The sequence below is a fragment of the Diabrotica undecimpunctata genome, chromosome 9, assembly GCF_040954645.1.
Source record: "Diabrotica undecimpunctata isolate CICGRU chromosome 9, icDiaUnde3, whole genome shotgun sequence".
In the NCBI taxonomy this organism is placed as follows: Eukaryota; Metazoa; Arthropoda; class Insecta; order Coleoptera; family Chrysomelidae; genus Diabrotica; species Diabrotica undecimpunctata.
This window is the reverse complement of record NC_092811.1, coordinates 101,935,384-101,954,888: the sequence shown is the minus strand read 5'-3', so window position 1 is coordinate 101,954,888 and position 19,505 is coordinate 101,935,384. Positions and strand designations below refer to the sequence as shown.

General features: G+C 33.3%; 1 protein-coding gene across 3 annotated transcripts in view; it reads left to right on the top strand.

Moving 5' to 3' along the window:
* Window positions 1-19,505, top strand: part of MEP-1 (zinc finger protein MEP-1) — a 110,726-nt gene that overhangs the window by 17,803 nt on the left and 73,418 nt on the right. The window contains exon 1 of one of the 3 annotated variants that reach the window (XM_072543913.1): window positions 13,771-14,060. The exons of 1 other annotated variant lie outside the window; for it this stretch is intronic. The gene's annotated coding sequence lies outside the window, so the exon portion shown is untranslated. Of the gene's footprint in view, window positions 1-13,770; window positions 14,061-19,505 lie in introns of those variants that run through there. One more of the 3 variants, XM_072543915.1, reaches the window with a different exon arrangement.

Sequence of the window (19,505 nt, the reverse complement as noted above, 5' to 3'; positions counted from 1 at the left end):
AAACAGTTTGTACATTTGGGACAGCAGGGAGAATGGCCTATGGTTCTTCAGATCACCCCTGTGTCCTTTTTTAAAGAGAAGTATTGTCAAACTTTCATTCCAATCATCTGGGACTTCTCCTAGCTTGTTTTATTTCGAAGGATTCTATGTTAGGGAGTATTTCTGAGTTGAAATTCATTATCTTTCTACTAAGATCTTCCTTTGCAGTGTTATCTGGGTTTTTTTTGAGGAATTTAAATCAAAGTAAAATGTTTGAGTAACTTTTAGGATTTCGTTCTTTTCTCTTATTTCTTTTCCATCTTTATCCTTCAATGAAATTATTATAGGCTTTCCTAAGTTTGATCTTAAGCATTTCAGACCTTGGTTGTTTTCTATTATTTTTTCTACCTTGTTTTCATTGTAGATCCTTAAATATTCCTTTACTCCCTTCTTTATTTATTCAATTCTTTGAAACCATCGGTGCGATGGTTCGAAACCTTCGCTTAGAAATGTGCGTCTCTTTTCAATCAACCGTTTTGTTCCATCACTTATTCTGTCTTCTTTATTTTTCGTTTTCTTTGCAACAGTCAGTCCTTCTTTCAAGAGCTTTTGTTGCGTTTCTTTATTAATTATGTTCATGTCGGAATATTCTTGTTGATAATGTTCTACAAATTCTTTTCTTAAGACTTCTCTGTACTCATATCCCCTCTGTCGTATTTTGGTTTGATCTATACGATAACAATAATTATGTGACCTATATCACATTAATAATTATCAAATCTTCGTAGAACATTTCAACTACCTCTTCCTGATGTGTTTTTGTTGGAGCATACACTTGTATAACCTTGATCTTGGTTTTATTATCTAGATCTATTATAATATAAACCACTCTATCAGAAACGCTTTTATATATTCTAAACGGATAGTTCTTCTTCTAATTCGTAGACCTTTTCATCTTTAGCCATCGATTGGATGTTGTATGTGGCTAGTAGTAACTGTTTTTGTTTGTTCGTATCTATTTTGGCCCGTTTTGTTGAGCTTGTGCCTCCCCCAGAATCCGTGAGGCTGGCCGGTTTTCCGGTGTGGGATTCTGAGCTGCTAGCTCTACCCAATTGTGGTATCGTCCCATTTTGTTTCAAGTTCAGTTGCTGTTTTGAGGGGTATATTGGCATTAAAACACCACGCTTGCCGGACGGGTTGGTGAGTGTTCGCAGTATCACAGCCGGTTAAATCAGTATTTGATTTTCGCCTGCGACTTCGTGGTACTGCACCTGTCAGGAATTGTATTCCTCAGCCACGGGCCACTAATGACACAGCTGCTGACCTGTGTCATGTCCTCAGTTGATCCGCGGTTACTTATTTGGCGAAGCCTTATTCATACCTGTCCTGCATATCTACAGGACGTTCCCTATCAACCATTGGGGCGCGCCGTGTCGGGGTTGAGGACTTCCCCGCCCAGTCTGTCTTTCACAAAGTACTGAAGGACCCCTACTCAGTTCAGCGTCCCTCCTCTACACAAGCTGAGACCAACACGGGACGCTTGTGCAAAAATGTGTCAAGCAGCCGAAATTCAAGCATATGAAACATAATTCGACCGACAGTTAATACCCATATAAAACATAGACATAAAGGCTAAAGGAATATCGAGATTTAGGAGAGAAAAAACCTACGTAAAATCTTCGGCGCAAAATACCATAGAAAATTAGGGTGGAGACTTGCCTCCACTCTAGACTGGCCGAAATGCGGCTTTACTACTTATCTTGGAACCGGGCGAAATAACTTCCATTTCTTCAATTCCATTCATCAATTTTTCTGTATATAATGCAGTTTTGGCTGCAAAAAGCACCGGATGGACAGATCTACAAATAAATGATTATTTTGGTTTCTCGCACAGCTAAGTTATTATTATCATAATTGTGAATTTTAAAATATCTCGTGTACATTAGTCGATCTGCGCCCAAAAACACGTTGACATCATAGTCTGTAAAAATTTGTTATTTTGTGAGTGATATAAACTATACTTTTGTTAAAGCAATATTATGGAAACAGAGCGAAACAACTTTGTATATCATTAAAAGAATAAAGAATATCCAAGATTATATTTGGTTTTTAATTTTTATGGGATTACATTCACTTATGTAATATTTGCGTTCTCTAAAATAATGAGTGGTAAAAACGTCAACTTACTATCGCTAAATTCTATGTTATTTAACTCATAATTCTCTTTTTTCGATAAATTTAAGGACTTTCATAAAGGCCGACGACTAGCTGTCAAACTTTTTGTAATTAATTGCGTTGTTGCACAATGAACTAATTGTGCAACAGTTTCCATGACGTCTAAAAGGTTATATGTATATAATGTAATTCGTTTACTGACCAATGACAGATTCGTGTATGAGATATTTCAATATATTCCTATGAAAATTAATTTATTATTTTAAATTTCGTTTGATGTCATCATTATTTGAGGTTGCGGTAGTGGGGATGTATGTGTATGTTTCATCATTTCCTCTATTTTTGCAGTGTATTATCAACGTATCATAATTTCAGAGGACATATACATACATATATATAATATGTTCTTAAAAATATAAACTCATAGATAAATTAATAAAATTAAATTATAGTAAAAACTTCACATTTGCTTCATAACATCATTTGAAAATGAAATGGGCAAAACATTATTTTAAAATAGTAAAACATATTCACTAAGAAAAATATATAGGACGACAAAAGAAGTACATTTAGGAATCTGAAGTAAAAAAAAACTTAAAATAAATAAAACTAAAGATGAAAATCAAATTGAACTAAGTGACAAAAATAAGATCATATAGATAATACATAATAGGCCAATTAAGTTAGATTTTTATTCGACAAAATTGTATAAACCGGTTTGACAGTTAAAATGTGTAGTACGAGATATTATAAAAAGATTCTCATCTTGGGATTTATCAATTTTTTAGTGAAACTATTCTTAAATAAAAAATCAAAACATCAAACTCATTATTGTTCTGAATCGACTTACTAATAAATAAAAATAATAAAAACATTTACTAATGTTTGTATTTTGAGAACGATTTCCGAAGTGGAAATTGAAACGTCAATAAACGTACTTTAACCTTTAATTGTGGCTTATTCCCATTTAAATAGTAATTACATCAAACTCATTATTTTGCTAGTATCTTAAAAACTTGGCTATTTAGAGATTTAACGACAACAGAAAACTTTTGGAAAAAAAAGATACATTGCAAAATGAACAAAAAAATCACTATTTTTGAATATTGTTAATAACTGTTTTATTATTTATTAAAATTGGTTTAAATGTACAGCTGGTTCCTAAAAAAACTGATATAACTCTTTAAGCGTATTTCGTAGAAAATTGAGCAGTGTATGTATTTTTTTTTAATTGTTACATTGCATGTTTACAATCTACTCTATACATAGAGTAATAAGTAAATAGTCTGTAAGTAAATTAACGTGGGTTAGGTACATTCTAGAGACTAAAAAAATAGCTAAAAAATAATAAAGCTCCAGGACACGACGGTATAATTGCCGAGCTCTTGAAAACAAGCAAGACATTAACAATCGCTGTACTAACAGAGCTATTTAATAGATGTCTCCATAATAGCAAGATCCCTAAAGATTGGAACGAAAGTCTAGTAATACTCTTACACAAAAAAGGGGACAAATGTGATCTACAGAATTATAGACCTATATCATTGCTCAGTCAAGTATACAAACTATTTATGAGAATTATTAACAACCGGTTAACCTACAAAATGGACAATTACCAACCGGTTGAACAGGCTGGCTTCCGCAAAGGAAGTACATCAGACCATCTGCTGACAATGAGAACATTGATAGAGAAGGCAAATGAATACCAACTACCCGTATTTCTTGCCTTCGACTATGAAAAGGCGTTTGATAGTATCGAGATGTGGGCCATAGAACAAGCTATTAATAATTGTAGAATAGATTCGAGATATAGGCAACTAATACATAATATATATAAAAATGCAACTATGATCGTACAACTAGACGAAAATACAAATCCCATCCCCATTAAGAGAGGAGTGAGACAATATCGCCAAAGCTTTTCAACCTAGCCCTAGAAGACGTCTTCAAAACTACAAATTGGTCAACCTATGGCATTAACGTTAATGGCAACAAGTTAAACCACCTCAGATTCGCTGACGACGTAGTGATTATTATAGCGAGCACATTCGAGGAACTGCAAATTATAATGGGGAAACTAGCAGCCAGCTCCCAATACGTCGGTCTAAAAATGAATATGAAAAAAACAAAAATAATGACAAACACATCCTTCCTATTATAATGCATCCTTCCTATTATATGGATGTCAAACCTGGACCCTAACCAAGGCAAACATGAATAAACTAGCCACAACAGAAAGAACAATGGAAAGAGCAATGTTAGGTATACGACTGTCAGATAAAAAGAGGAACGACTGGGTAAGATCCAAAACAAAAGTCGAGGACATAGCAACAAAAATTGCCAAACTTAAATGGAGCTTTGCGGGCCACACTGCTAGACAAAAAGACCAACGTTGGAATACTACAATACAACATTGGAGACCTTACGAAAGTAAACGACCAAGAGGAAGACCACAGATGAGATGGGTTGATGATATTAAAAGAATAGCCGGAACAAATTGGAAATATGTTGCTCAGAATAGAGACCGATGGAAGGAGTTGGGAGAGGCCTATGTCCAAACATGGACGACAGAAGGCTAAGAAGGAGAAGGTACATTCTAACATAAAGTAGGTCTTCTAGCCATACCCTCTTCAATCTTCTTTCGGCAAGTGGTTGAGTGAATAAATTATTTATCAGTTCGTTGTTGTGATGAGTGGTGCGATTTTTGTATTTTATTGAGTGATTCTTTATTATGTCCCAGTAATGGGATGTCCAGATCATTGTGAAGTGTTTGATGTGTTAGATACATACTATGAAGCTTTACTTATCATACGGAGTATTTTGGATTGGAATGTTTGAAGTATCTTCGTATTTCAAGGTTTACTACAGCCCCATAGCTCTATTCCATATGCCCAAACTGGTATAAGTATAGCTTTGTAAAGAAGCAGTTTATTTTCAAGAGATAACTGAGACCTTTTGTTAAATAGCCAGTTCATATTTTTTAGTTTAAGATCTAGTTGCTTCCGTTTAGTTTTACCCCATTAATGCCCAGAACTATTTATGCTTATTTTTTTTAATTTTTGAAAAATTTATGTTCTAAAAGTCACAAAATTAACAAAAATATATGTTTAAAAAATGAAAAACTTCTTCCTTTTTGACAATTGTCTGTTGCGAAAACACTGGGCAGTTAGGATGTAAAAATTTTTTTTTAATACTACGTTGTTTGGAATATTTTATTAAATCATATAAAAGAGTTTTAAATAAACTGACATGAAAATAATATAAAAAAATTATTGCGTATTGCTATGAAATTTAATAAAACATTTTTCATTAATGCAACCTTACATTTAATACATTTTTTATTGGGTGTTTTGTCGCATCGGGTTCGTTTTTCTTGGGTAAAAATAAGATGGCCGATGTTGTCGAATCGAATATCTTGTGTAATGTTGTTTATGGAAGATTCAGATGGACCAGGTCTTCTTGGAGGAGTTCCGAACATCGTCAACAAGGCTTTGGCTATATTTCGACGAAACTGCAGCAAATCCATTTCGGGTTGTTCAGGGATAATTTGTCTCATTCTACGGTAAATTAACCAAACATTTTGTATGGAGACATCAAGACCCCAGATAAATAAAGGCCAATACCATTTCTTGGATCTTATATTTGTTCTGTAATAGGCAACATTTTGATCCATCCGATCAGTTCCTCCCATATTTTCGTTATAAGCCCGAATAAGATGTGGTTGTGTTACTTTGATTTTTTTGCTTTGGGCAAAGGAGTATCTTGATAAACTGTCGTCGTTTTATGGTAATTCAATGCCAAAGTAACTATGCTGTTGTCATTCCACCTACATAAAATCACCTTATTTTTCTCGTCGTACCAATTTTCGTAAATTCCACGTATGGATTTTTTGAACGTTTCACTGAATAGACACTTTTCTATTCTATTTGATCGTGTGGTTCCTACGTAACCTATTCCCTTCGATGTTAAAAAATCAATTAGTTTCATAGAGGTGAAATAATTATCAGCACATAAGCAATGAGGCATAACCCTATCGCATTGTATTTTAGGAATAAGTTGAGCAAACTGCAATATTATTCCACTTCCAAGGCCAAATTCTGTTTTTTATTCATTGGGTTTTCCCTTGGCTCCTTCCAAGGGAAAACCCAATGAATATTGATAGCATTACACTGTAAACAGTAAGTAAGATTGAAAAGATATTTCGAGAAACTGGTACGGTTGAAAATGCACGCAAATCAGGTCGTCCCTCTGTAAATTATGTTACAACGTTAGATGTTCTACTTGATTTTGAATAAGATGCGCACACTTCTGTTCGTAAGGTTAGTAGTGATCTCGATGTTTGCAAAACAACGGTACACAAAGTACGTAAAAGTAAGTAAAATGCACAGGAATTACAAGAGGATGATCCAGATAAAAGAATACAATTTTGCGAAATAATGATGGATAACAGCCACCGAAACCCTCTCTTGGTTCAAAATATTATTTTTTCTAATGAGGCTACATTCAAATTAAATGGCGAGGTCAACCGTCAGAATTGTAGATACTGATACTCCAACTGGATGCGGGAACATCATACACAATACCCGCAAAAGGTAAACTTATGGGCTGGCATTGTAAGAAATAAAATCATTGGACCCTACTATTTCGAAGGTAATTTAAACTGGCCAGCATACCTTCAGTTTTTAAGTGGGCATCTCGTACCTTCTTCTTGATGTGCCTATCCGTTACGAATGTTGGAGTTCATCATGGCAATCTTTATCTTATCTGCAGCAGCGCGGAAAAGCTACACAGATGTTGTATTGAACCAGATTCTGAGGTTCTTTAACCAACATGTTTTTCTTCTTCCTGGACCTCGTTTTCCAAATATTTTTTTTTTTGCAGGATGGCTTGAAGGAGAGCATATTTGGATTCATTTCGCATAATATATCCAAAGAATTGTAACTTTCGAGATTTGATGGTGGTCAGTACCTCTCGGTTCTTATTCAGTCTTCTGAGGACCTCCTCATTTGTGACTCGGTCAGTCCACGGGATCTTAAGCATTCTCCGATATAGCCACATCTCAAACGCTTCCAGTTTTCTGCACATATCTTCGTTCAAGGTCCACGATTCAACACCATAAAAAAGGACAGAGAAGACGTAGCATCGCAGCATTCTTACTTTTGTATCAAGAGAGAGGTTGTGACTCTTGAAGAAGGCCCCCATCCGATTGAAGGTGGATCTAGCTTTTCCGATGCGTACTCTAATCTCCTGGTTGTTGGTCCATTCTTCATTTATTATGGTTCCGAGGTAGTTGTAGTGCGTCACTCTTTCTACAGGGGATTGGTTGACCTAGAGTTGACCTTCTGTTATTCTTTTCTTGCTAATTATCATAAGCTTTGTCTTCTTAATGTTTATATTGAGTCCATATTATTGACTGTAATACGTGATTTTGTTCATAAGAACTTGTAGGTCTTCTAAGTTGTCCGCAAATACTATGGTGTCATCTGCATATCTGATGTTGTTTAGCCGGTAACCATTTAGTAGAATACCTTTTTCAGTTTCGTGCAAAGCTTCGATAAATATTCTTTCAGAGAACAGATTGAAGATTAGAGGAGACAAAATACAGCCTTGCCTCACTCCACGCATGATTTTCACATAGTCAGTGTGTTCACCTTCAACTCTGAGATTTGTTGTCTGATTCCAGTAGAGACTTCTAATTATTTTCAGATCTTGGATGTTAATTCCTGTTTCTTTTAGTATTTGCATCATCTTGGCGTGCTGTACTCGATCAAACGCTTTCTCGAAATCAACAATTTTAGGAGATGACGCATGAGACTTATAGTACGGTAATCCATTTTTTGGCTCCTAGTTTTTTTGGAAGTGCAATAAACTCAGATTTTAGCCATTCTGTTGGTATTTTTCCAGAGTTGTATATGTTTTGAATATCTTTGCGATTATTGCTATTGATTCGTTGTCCATTAGTTTGAGTAGTTCTGCTTGTATATTATCAGGGCCTGCCGCTTTGCCATCCTTTAACTGTGTTATTGCGGAGTAAACTTCCTGCTGTAATATTCTTGGTCCATCATTTACCTCTTTATCTACCTCAAAGGTGTTATCTCTTTGGTATTCAAATAGTGTTTCTAGATATTCTTTCCACGTTCTTATTTTACTCTGTTTGTCCAAGATGATGTTTGTGTCAGAATCAGTTATATTTCCTTTCTGCCTTCGTCTTAGTCCCCCTGTGAGTTCTTTAACTTTCCTATGTACATTGTGACTATCGTACTTTGACTGCAGAGTCTCAATTTATTCGTATCTTTCCCTTGCTTCTTTTTCTTTCGCTTCTCTGATTTTCGTTCTTATTAATATATTTATGGTTTTATATTTGTCTGGGTCATTTCTGGCTTCTCTTCTCTCGTTAATTAGTTTCAGGATCTCATCTGTCATCCATGATTTTTTCTTCATTAATCTATCTGTCTTTAAGCGTTTATCCTTTACATTTTGCACTATTTCTGTAATATGTTTGATCGTTTGTTCTTCGTTCGATTCGTCTCTAATTCCAGTCACTTGCTCGTTTAACGTGGCTTGGACTCTCATCCTCGTATCAAGGTCTTTCAACATACGTAGGTCGTATGATTGTGCTTTCCTTTTCTGCACTGTTTTGAGTTTTACTCGAAATACTCCCACCAGTGGACGTTACATCTTGACAGATGTAAAGCTGTTTCGGAATCTTTTATTTACTAAAATGTAGTCTATTTGATTACTAATAATTGCACTGTATTGTACAACTTGCGAGGTGGTAATTGGAAGAATGTGTTGGTGACAACTAGTTCTGAGTCTTCTGCGAATTTTTCTAGGAGGTCTCCTCTCTTGTTTCTGACTCCAAGTCCATGTGCTCTAATGTACTGTGTCTTATCTCCAGCTCCAATCTTGGAGTGAGATGAGAACTTCCTGTCGAGGAATTTTCTGTATGGTACTGTTGATGTTCTGATAGAACTTAATTGCTTCTTCCTCCCCTTTGTCTGCAGTGGGAGCATAGACTTGGATGATGTTTATATTAATAGGGTTGGCTTCTACTTGTAGTAACATCACTCTCTCTGATATTGGTGTAAAGTTAGTAACGCATTTGGCAACCTTGGGTGATACGATTATTTCGACTCCATATTCATGTGATCCATCACTTTTTCCCCGAGTAATATACCTTGTGATCTTCTATTTGTATTTCTCCAGAATCTGGCCATCTCATTTCTGCTATTACCATGATTTCAATATGCATTCTCTTTATCTCCTGTATTGCATTGTGGATTTTTCCTGCTTTGTGTAAAGTTTTGACATTCCATGTGCAGATCTTGATATTCTTTCTGCACTTCAATTTATTATCTTTTGGTAAACTCAAAACTGTCCTCCCGGAGACCCGATCGGAGGACTTACTCCGGAATTTATTTTAGTATTGAGCATTGCCATGATTGATTGACTAGGGCGTATCGCTGTGGATCTTTAATGGAGTGTTTGCCCTACTTGTGCTTCCCCATCCTTATGCCGTTGATCAAATCTTTGGTTCATCCTCCTTCGAGGCCGATTTCACAACCTCAGGACAAAAGAGTGCCCTACCACTTACCAACTCATTCGCCCGAAGCCGTTGGTCAGTAAGTGGGGTAATCGGGATAAGTGGGGTAATCGCTCGGTGAATGACTCGTCACACTGAATGACTCACCACACTGAAGAGTATGAGGTAGAAGGAAATATAATGACCCGTCTGCCCTCGGTAATCTAATAGCCATTCGGGGTCGGAAGAAACAAGAGTTAGCCAAGAGAGGCTGATAGGAAAGATTAAAGACATATCACTCAAGACAAGTTGAAAAAGAGTAATTTGTGAATGCCCTTATGATGCGCCAGGTGCATTTCATAAGCGCATGAGTATTTATGCACCTTGTGTTCCCGCTCATACCTCGGGGTGTTGACTACAGACTGTATGGCTCGTCCAGCATGCCATAACATTGAGGATAGGGTGCGCGTCATTTTTACAATGGAGACACCCCAACTCCATGGCCTGACCTAAATCTCGTACCTACACCTACTTTAATTAATTTATTCCCCAGTACAATTAATCTTGGAGGTTTTGATAACAGTTTATGGTTTCAACAGGATGGTGCGCCTCGGCATTATGCTTTAGATGTTCGAAGGTACCTAATCGCCAAACCTCAATCCTTTGGATTATTTTATGTGGGGTCATTTAAAGAATGTTGTTTATAAAACGAAACCTGCAATTATTGGAGACTTAAAAACAAGAATTCGTAAAGAAATAAACAATATTTCTCAAGAAAGCATAAACAAGGTTCTACAAGAATTGGTACAACGTTTGGGTTACTGTCAAATACAACAAGGGCTACAATTCGAACATTTAAGATTAAGTCATGTATTAATTACTGGATTACTTTCAAGTAATTTTTTATAATTTATTTATAATTTATTAATATTATATATCAATACAAATTAATTTTCTAAGCGCATATATTTTTAATTATATCCCCAGTATTATACTTTTTTGGAATCAGCTCATTTTTATCGATCTAAAAATGTTCTAAAATACAGGGTGTTACATTTAAAAAAAGAGCCGATGACGTCATCACTGTAATGTGTATCACTTTGTATAATGAAATTTTATTGTAAAACGTAGAACATTAAATTTAAAAATCGACGTGTTTTAGATTTTTTTAAAGGCTTTTCATTTAGGAAATATTGAATTTATTCCATACTTTACGGACACACTGTATATAACAACTGCTTACAAAATACTAGCAAATACTCTCTATGAAAGCTACAAGTTTACACAGGTGGCATTGGTGGAAAATACTAGGCCGGATTTACTTCAGAAAAATCAACAATTGACCAGATTCATTCAATAAAACAGATCCTCGAGAAAACATTAGAATTTAACATTGAAACCCATCACCTATTCGTCGACTTCAAGGCCGCATACGACAGTGTCAAGAGAACAGTACTATACCAATCAATGCGTGAGTTTGGTATACCAGAAAAACTTATCTGATTAACGAGAATGACAATGTCTAACTTAAAAGCCAGCGTTAGGGAGATACAGGGAGAAAATTCTCGATACTTTGAGATAAAGAATGGACTCAGACAAGGGGATGCTCTGACTTGCCTCCTATTTAATATTGCCTTGGAAAAGGCAGTCCGAGACACACGAATTAGAGACGGCGGTACTATTTACAATACAACACAACAAATCTATTGACAATACAAACAACAATACAATACAACAAATCTTAGCATACGCTGATGACATTGACATAATAGGGCGTAGCAAGCGAGATGTTAAGCAATATTTCCTAGAATTGGCAACGGCGGCGAAACCGATCGGTCTGGTCATCAACGAAGATAAAACCAAGTAGATGTTGGTTACTAAGGATCCTATAGCAAATGAGGAACGGGAAACAGCATTTGGAAGTCATATAATCCAAAAAAAAAACCAAAATTATTATATATAAAAAAATGCTGAGGCCGGTCCTCACATACGGAGAGGAAACATGGATTCTAACGCAGAAGGATGAAAGACATCTGGGAATATTCGAGAGTAATATACTCCGCAAAATGTTTGAAGCTATAAACGATAAAGGGCAGTGGCGCAAAAGATTTAATTTCGAATTATAACAACTCTTTAATGAACCATATGTCGTAACGTTCATTAAAATATAGCGACTTATTGCTAAAAAGCTAACGACAGGAACACCTACAGGAAGAAGAAGCAGAGGCCGACAGCGAAGTAGGTGGTTAGATGGAGTTGAGACCAACTTACGGATACTAGAGATCAGAAGATGACAACACGTTGCCAGAAACCAAACAGAATGGCGACCAATCTTAGAGCAGGCCAGGATCCACAGAGGATTGTCGAGTAAAAGATAATCATGATGAATTTCCGTTCGTTCTTAATTCTGCAAGGGTACTCTTGAGCTTCGTTTTTTCATATCTAAATTTATTTAATCGGATATAAAAGTTTCTATCTTTATCGTCTTGTTCAACTAAGCATGTCTGATCAGCGTTCTTTTTGTTTTCTATCAAAACCGCTGTATGTCCTAGCATTCTAGATATTGTTTTGTTTTCCTCTTCTCCTATTAAATATTTTCCTGGATTATGGATAGCTTTCTTTAACTGCTCCTCTTCGAATCTCCATTTTCGATGTGTATTTTCTTATTTTCGCAACCAAGCTACAATAAATAAATTGTTCTGATTCTTGTCTGAAACTTTGTAAATTGTATTTGGGTGTTACCAGTTTACTTATTCTTAACAATCTTTGTTTTATTGTTTACCATAACTACGACTTCACATACGGTTCCAGAGGTTCTTATGGTTCCAATATACCTACGTCAAATAAAAATTTTGAATGTAATATGATCCATGATCACTCCCAAACTTTCAATATAGCACTCCCTTCAAGTAGACTTCACTGATTTTTTACCGTAGTTTAAAAAAATGACAATGCGTTAAACGTTTCTATAATAACTTCTATCTGCGAGAAGCTACTTCTTTAAAACTGTGATAACAACAATTTAAGACAGTAGATTTAACCAAACGGACATCTAGGCATTACCCTGTATTTGATGAAGTAGCAATGACAAGTTACTTAAACGATTTTTTATCCAGTGAAAGCTAGAAGGTTTAGAGAAAAGAAAGCAAATGTCAGCCTGTTATATCCTCCTATTATATTATGTAAATTACTTGGAAACTTTTCCAAAATGGAAATCGTTTGATTTTGTTTTCCCAACATTTTTTTAACCATAAATATATTTTTTAAATTGTCTAGACCTAATAGGAGTTCTGCAAGAAATAGCTATATTAAGCTCGAATATCTAATTTTCGATACAAAAAAATTAATCACCCTGTATATATTTTAAAAATTTTTTATTAAAAAAATAAATCTCCATAACAGAATTGGAGATCATCAAAAGTAGGCGTTGGGAAAAAGTTACTAGATACAGAGTATATACATGAACAAAATGAGGTTTGGGCGCAACCATTCTCAGTTCAGAGGGGAGTCCGCCGACAAGTTTTTTGCCGGGTGCGGTGTTCTCCCATCTCCCATACCCACAGAATTAATCACCATGTTTATGTCTAAATTCGGAATAGAATTTTATATTAAATCATCGTTTTTATCGAGAAAATTATTTTCATTGGGAATTTTTCCACTTGGAAAACGCGTTAGACGCAACATTTTGAATTATTTGAATGCCGGCTCTTTGCTATATCACTGAAAATACATTCTATTTAAGCTAAAATTCATGAAATATCCAAGATAAATATAGTTTTTATCTATATTTACTTATTTTGATCTAAAAACAACAATTATTAATATAAAAAAATAATTATTTTCAAATAATACACCAGCATTACTGTAGTTTTTAAGACGATTTTAATTTAAAAAATTAATTTATTGAAGAGGTTATTGGTAATTTTCTTCCTTTTTTTAAATTTTGTGGGGAAAATATGTTTTTGAGGGATGTGTAATCGATAGATTTTCTCAATTGTTGTAAAATTGTATGCCAGCTTACGTTGCGAAAAAATTGTAAGACATTGTGGGATAGAGAGCTACGTCACTATTTTGGGGTCACGTGACGTACCGTTAGACGCCATATTGGCAGTTTAGTGCTGCTTTGCTAGGGGTTAGCGACGTGTGTTTGGTTCTCTCCTAAGTTTTGTAATTAATATTAATTATAATTATTTATATTAAATTTATTGTGATACGTTGTAAAGTTTATTTTATGAAGTTCGAGTGTCAACAGTTTTAAATATCGCGGGTATTTACGACGATTGTCGATTGTCACAGAGTTCTATTGGCGGTGCAGATGTTCTGTTTCTTTCAAGTGAAATCCCATGTGCTATGGCGGGAATTTTAGAAAATTAAACAATCCAAGGTAATTTTTTAACCTTTTTTTACATTCTTTTTAAATGGAAACTTATCCATATTGCTGCAGTATGATTAAAATGGGAATTTTCTATGCTCCAGTGGCGTTGCCAAGACGGTAAATTTTGTTATCTTTTCTCCACACAGTCCCACAGTCCAAACCAGTGGTGGGGCAATGGGATTTTAATTTTGCCTTTCCACTGGATTCCTAGAAGCCACTTGATGATAACATCGCACTCATTTTGTCTAAAATAGAAATCATTTTATTTTGTTTTGGTTTAATTTTAAGGTTTTGTTTACATTCGTGACCTGTCAAATATGTTTGAATGCCTTTTAAATATTTCAAAATTTTTGAATGTATCCTCTTCTTCCAATAATTAAGAATTATATTTAATTAGACTACGGCACATGTACCACAGTTATGTACTTTTTTGTATTAATATATGTACTGATCTTAATTGAAGGGGTTTTGACATACATTAAAAAAAAACAAACTTTACTAGCAACTATAGACATAATCCCAATAAAGTTATCTTTTTGGACTATTGCCTTTTACATATTGTGTTCTTTGTGTTTTCATTTTAGGTTATGTTTTCAGATTATCAGTTTCAATTTATTTTGTTAAACATGTAAATTATTTTCAATGAAATTATTACACACAAGTATTTGGGCCAAGGGAAATGACACTCAGTTTCTATTTTGATGTTTTTTAGTACTTAATAATTTATTCTGTTTATTCAGACATTTCACATACTTAAGTTGTCATTTATTCTTTTCTATCATTCTATCAATTTAAATGGAGTTGTTAATTCAAATTATTGTAGGATTTATCCCAACTTTCCTCATGGTACTTTGATTAGCTTCAGAGTCAATGTCCAATTACCATCTTACTATTTCTGACAGTTAAAAGCCAAGTACTAAAGCAGATCTAATTGTACATGTTATTCATAATTAATATTAAGCTGAATTTACAGTTTAAGACTTGTGGATAAACATTATAAAATGATGTTTCATTAAGTTTTTCTTATATTGTAGATATAGTTTATTTGACTAGGATTACATAATGGTTTGTGGTAGGACAAAAGGACAAAATTAAAACACAAAAATTGGTTAGAGTAAAAACATTTGTCTATTATGTTCCTCAATTCGGGATCCAATGTGGAATTTGTTTATACCATTTTAGATATAGTAAACTACTTTTAGATTTTGTCGGGGATCATCTTTATATGATTAGATGTGAAAACCAATGATTATAATTTTGTGAAGATCTGCAATTTCAACAAACTGATTTTTTGATGTCTTATTACAAAATGAAACAGTTAAAAAAAGATGGAATAAAACATTCTTTAAAAATTTTCTCAATTGCCTAAGAAAAAATATTTTTTCTGATAGTCTGAACCAAGTTGACTTAATGTCAGGACTAGTTTGTGACTAATAATAAGACCAAGCAATTTACAAGTTATTCTTGATTTAAATTGAATATGTGTAATAGTTGTCAAATTTTTGATTTTTTTTTCTATTTAGTATTCTCCTCGTAGTGTGTGAGTATGAAAGAGAGATGGAATGAAAGAGTGAGTGGTAGATGATGGGACTGATTCTACAACTATACACGTATATCTGTATCTGTCGTTACAGTTGTTTCCGTTGTTCATCTTTTTTTTATCCTACCTCATACCACTCCGTTTGTAGCCCACGATAAGAAAGCTATGCTTCCAATAAAGACAAGATGACCAAGCACATATGTTTTAACTTACAGATTTGATTGCCTAATATTCAATACATCTACTACACTCTTTGTCCATTACAGATGCATAAAACTATTATTTTTTATAATCATTTCACCATTCAAAGTTATCATCCTGTCTTTAGTACTAACTGCATATTTAAATGATCATTATAAATACTCGGTTTTTTATCATATTAAGTTTTAAACCTTTTCAGGTTTAGTTTAAAACCAACATTATTAAATATATTACACTAAAAATCTCCATCAGCATACATTAAACACCAAGGGTTGTTACCCTGTTATTTCCCTGGTATCTGATCCAACACTAATGAGAATCAAGTGCATTAACACAATTCTACTTTCACATGAAATTTATGTCACCCATACCTGTTTCTTCACATATTTTTTATCAATTAATCCTTCCCATTTGTTCATGATGTGACTAAGTAATTTTATAGCCATTTAGTTTGTACACAAAACAGTTCCTTTTAGTTCTTTTTCGCTCTAAAACAGTCTACACTTCTTTATGGATATCATCTCATCTAACCGGAGTAATCTAGTTGAGTCCCAGAATTTATAATCTGTCTTTATGAAAGCCAAATTGAGCCCTAAAGATAGGTAAATTGACCTGTGCCAAACTCGGGCTTAGTCAGGGTCTGTAATGTGTTCAAGTATGTGAAGAATATAAAAATAAAATTTTATTTTATAACATAATTTTATTACAAAAATGTACACCAAAAGTATTTACAGTAAACAAGATAACCTACAATTACATGATAATTCATTTATTTATTATTTTAAATTTTTCACCTACAATTATGAGGAAATCAAATTTTGATATTATTTTTTTCTTATTTTAATCCATTATTTAATTTTAAAATTTGTTCATCTATAAACTTTTTTGATTTAAGGGTATTTGTAGAATAAATCATTTTACTTTTTTCTGTACACTTCTAATTTTAACATATTTTTCACTTCTCAAGTCTCAAAAACTGAACTCTTAAAAATTGAAAAATATGAGGATGGCAAAATAAAATAAGTTAAATCTCGAATGAAAGCTCTCACATACATTCGTCATCTGCTGCAAACTGCTTAACATCTCTGCCCATATTTAGGGTGGAAACAGCTGATTCTGATACATAATAATTATTGACCAGATAGTCTGCAAATTCCAATATTCTATGATTTTGTACAATCTCCTACATCAATGTTTTTGTCCATATATAAGGATGATAAGCCTAGTGCCTGAATTTTGTGCCACCTGAAAAAAGAAAAAAAAATTCATTAAAATTGCAACTGTGTGACATATGGGAAATCACTAAAAAACACAGGAAAAGACAAAGCACATCACAAATAAAAAAAATGGCAGTCCTTGAATAAAACATCCTCTTAAAGCGAGTTTTTTTTATTACATTTGCCAATTGATTCTGTAAGGTATTTATGTGCCAGTGTATATGTATGTTTTAGACTATTTTCTTAAATAACTTCAATATTCAAAAATCCTGTTGTGTAGGAAAATATAATAATTTCGTTTTCTATGTCATTTACCATTCGAAACTTCTTGTTTTTGTTGATTTCCACTGGAAATGTTTTTAATACTTCATGAGTTGCTTCTATACTTTTTGACAATTTAGGTAGAAGAGATTGTCGTGGGTTATACATCTTTTTTCGGACCAATCCCATATCCTTGGTGGTCAAGGTACTAATATCGTCATTTTGTAATTTCTTATGTAAAATTTTCATAGGTTGTTCACTGATGTCTTTTACAGCCTTTCACTTTAAGGGGTTACTTAAAATTTGATGTTTAAGTACATCTTTGTTTAATTCACTATGATTGTGGTTATCCATAATTTCCAGCATTATGTTGTCCCATTGGATTTTTAAACAACTTAACTCTGTAGCATATACAAATAAATCACACTGTACTAAATAATTTGTGGGGTATTCCGTTTTATATTTGATTATCCTAAATGCATAACCAATAAAATCAGTCCATTCCTCCATTCCAGGTAATAATAATATTATTAAATATACTTAAAAATTCAAAAGCTATTAGATGGATTAGAAGGATTACAATGCCCAGGTCTCAATTAGATCATCTAAATATTATGACCCTTCTTAATTCAGGTAGACGGGGCTCAACTTACCAATTCTCCATCTAACAAATTTACATTAGTTCATTTTTTGTAGTGCTTGAGCAACTTCTTTACTTGCTATTTTGGTGACCGCATTCTGATTTTCTATAAAATTCTTCATTTAACAAACACAAACTGTCATAGTATTCTACCATCACTTTTTGGCATCAATATTTAGTGGACAAGTATTTTATTATATTTTATGGTGAGATAACGATGGTCATGGGTGACTTTAAGGCTAAGATTGGTTGTGGTGTTGTGTTGAAGGAGACCACATAGGAGCATAAGGTCTAGGTACCAGGAATAATAGAGGAGATAGACTTGTATAATTCTACATAGAAAACAATCTGTTAATAGCCAATACCTTCTTCAAACAACATCTTAGAAGGCTATACACATGGAAATCACCTGCAGACAGAAAAGACAGAATTGTTAGAAATCAAATTGACTTCATTTTGCTCAACAACACCTTTAAGAAGTACATACAATCTACAAAAACATACCCTGCAGCTGAATCCAGTTATAATGGATTTTAGATTAAAAAGATTTCTCAAAGTCAAAAAGAAAACAGTGACAAGAAAAATAGACATCTAGACATCAGAAATGTGTTGCGTGATAAAGAGGTTTTTAAGAAAACAGCAACAGTTGTAATTGCCTGTTTTGATTTGCAAAAAATATTAACTACACCCCAATCACAGGTATCATATTATTTTATTTACTTCTTGTTAGTATGTGTGATGTTAATTCTTAGATACTTGTTTGAAAAAAAAAAAATCACTTTAAGGTAAAATCAATAAAAAAACTAATAATAATATCTTTATTTTGATTTATACTCATTAGTTACCATTTATATGCACCTAATCAAAGAAACATGCTTTGTTGAAATATCATTGTATAAACCACTTACAGTGATCACCTAAAATTCTTGAAAAACTTGGTATTGTAACTAAACCTAAATCAGGACCAGCCATTTTAACAATGCGGTACATGAAAGTGAAAAGCCGAGGAAAAGCTATAAAATATGAATTAAGAAAACTAAAAAAAATATTAAAACTGATGAAGTAAAAAAATTAAATGTTGAAATTATTTTAAATCCCTCTACTCTAAACTAAGCAAAAGTGATTTACAATGTATTTCATGTCAATTGTTAATATGTGAAACATGTTGATCATTGTACATGGTAATATAAATCTTTGCATATATTTATTATTTTCAAATATAAATGTATATTGACACAAATTTCTGATAGATAAATTTTTATTTTCGATTAGTATTGTATACTGAATTAAAGATAGTGTTTATATCACCACTTTTTTTAAATCTGATATATTTAAAACCCCCATTTAAAATTCCTGTTTCAACTAAAGCAGGTTACATCTATGAGGTTATATAGGTGATATTTTGTTAAATCTTGCAAAGTTTAAATATTTTCTGATTAATATGTATTAACCCATTATTTCATAATCTATACAGTAGGGAAACCACAGATTTGGTCAAGTTAACAAAGAGTGTGATAAGATCCTGATAAAATTTGCTATTATGAGTAATAAAATTTTCTGGTATTTTTTTAAATAATCTTCATTACATATTTTAT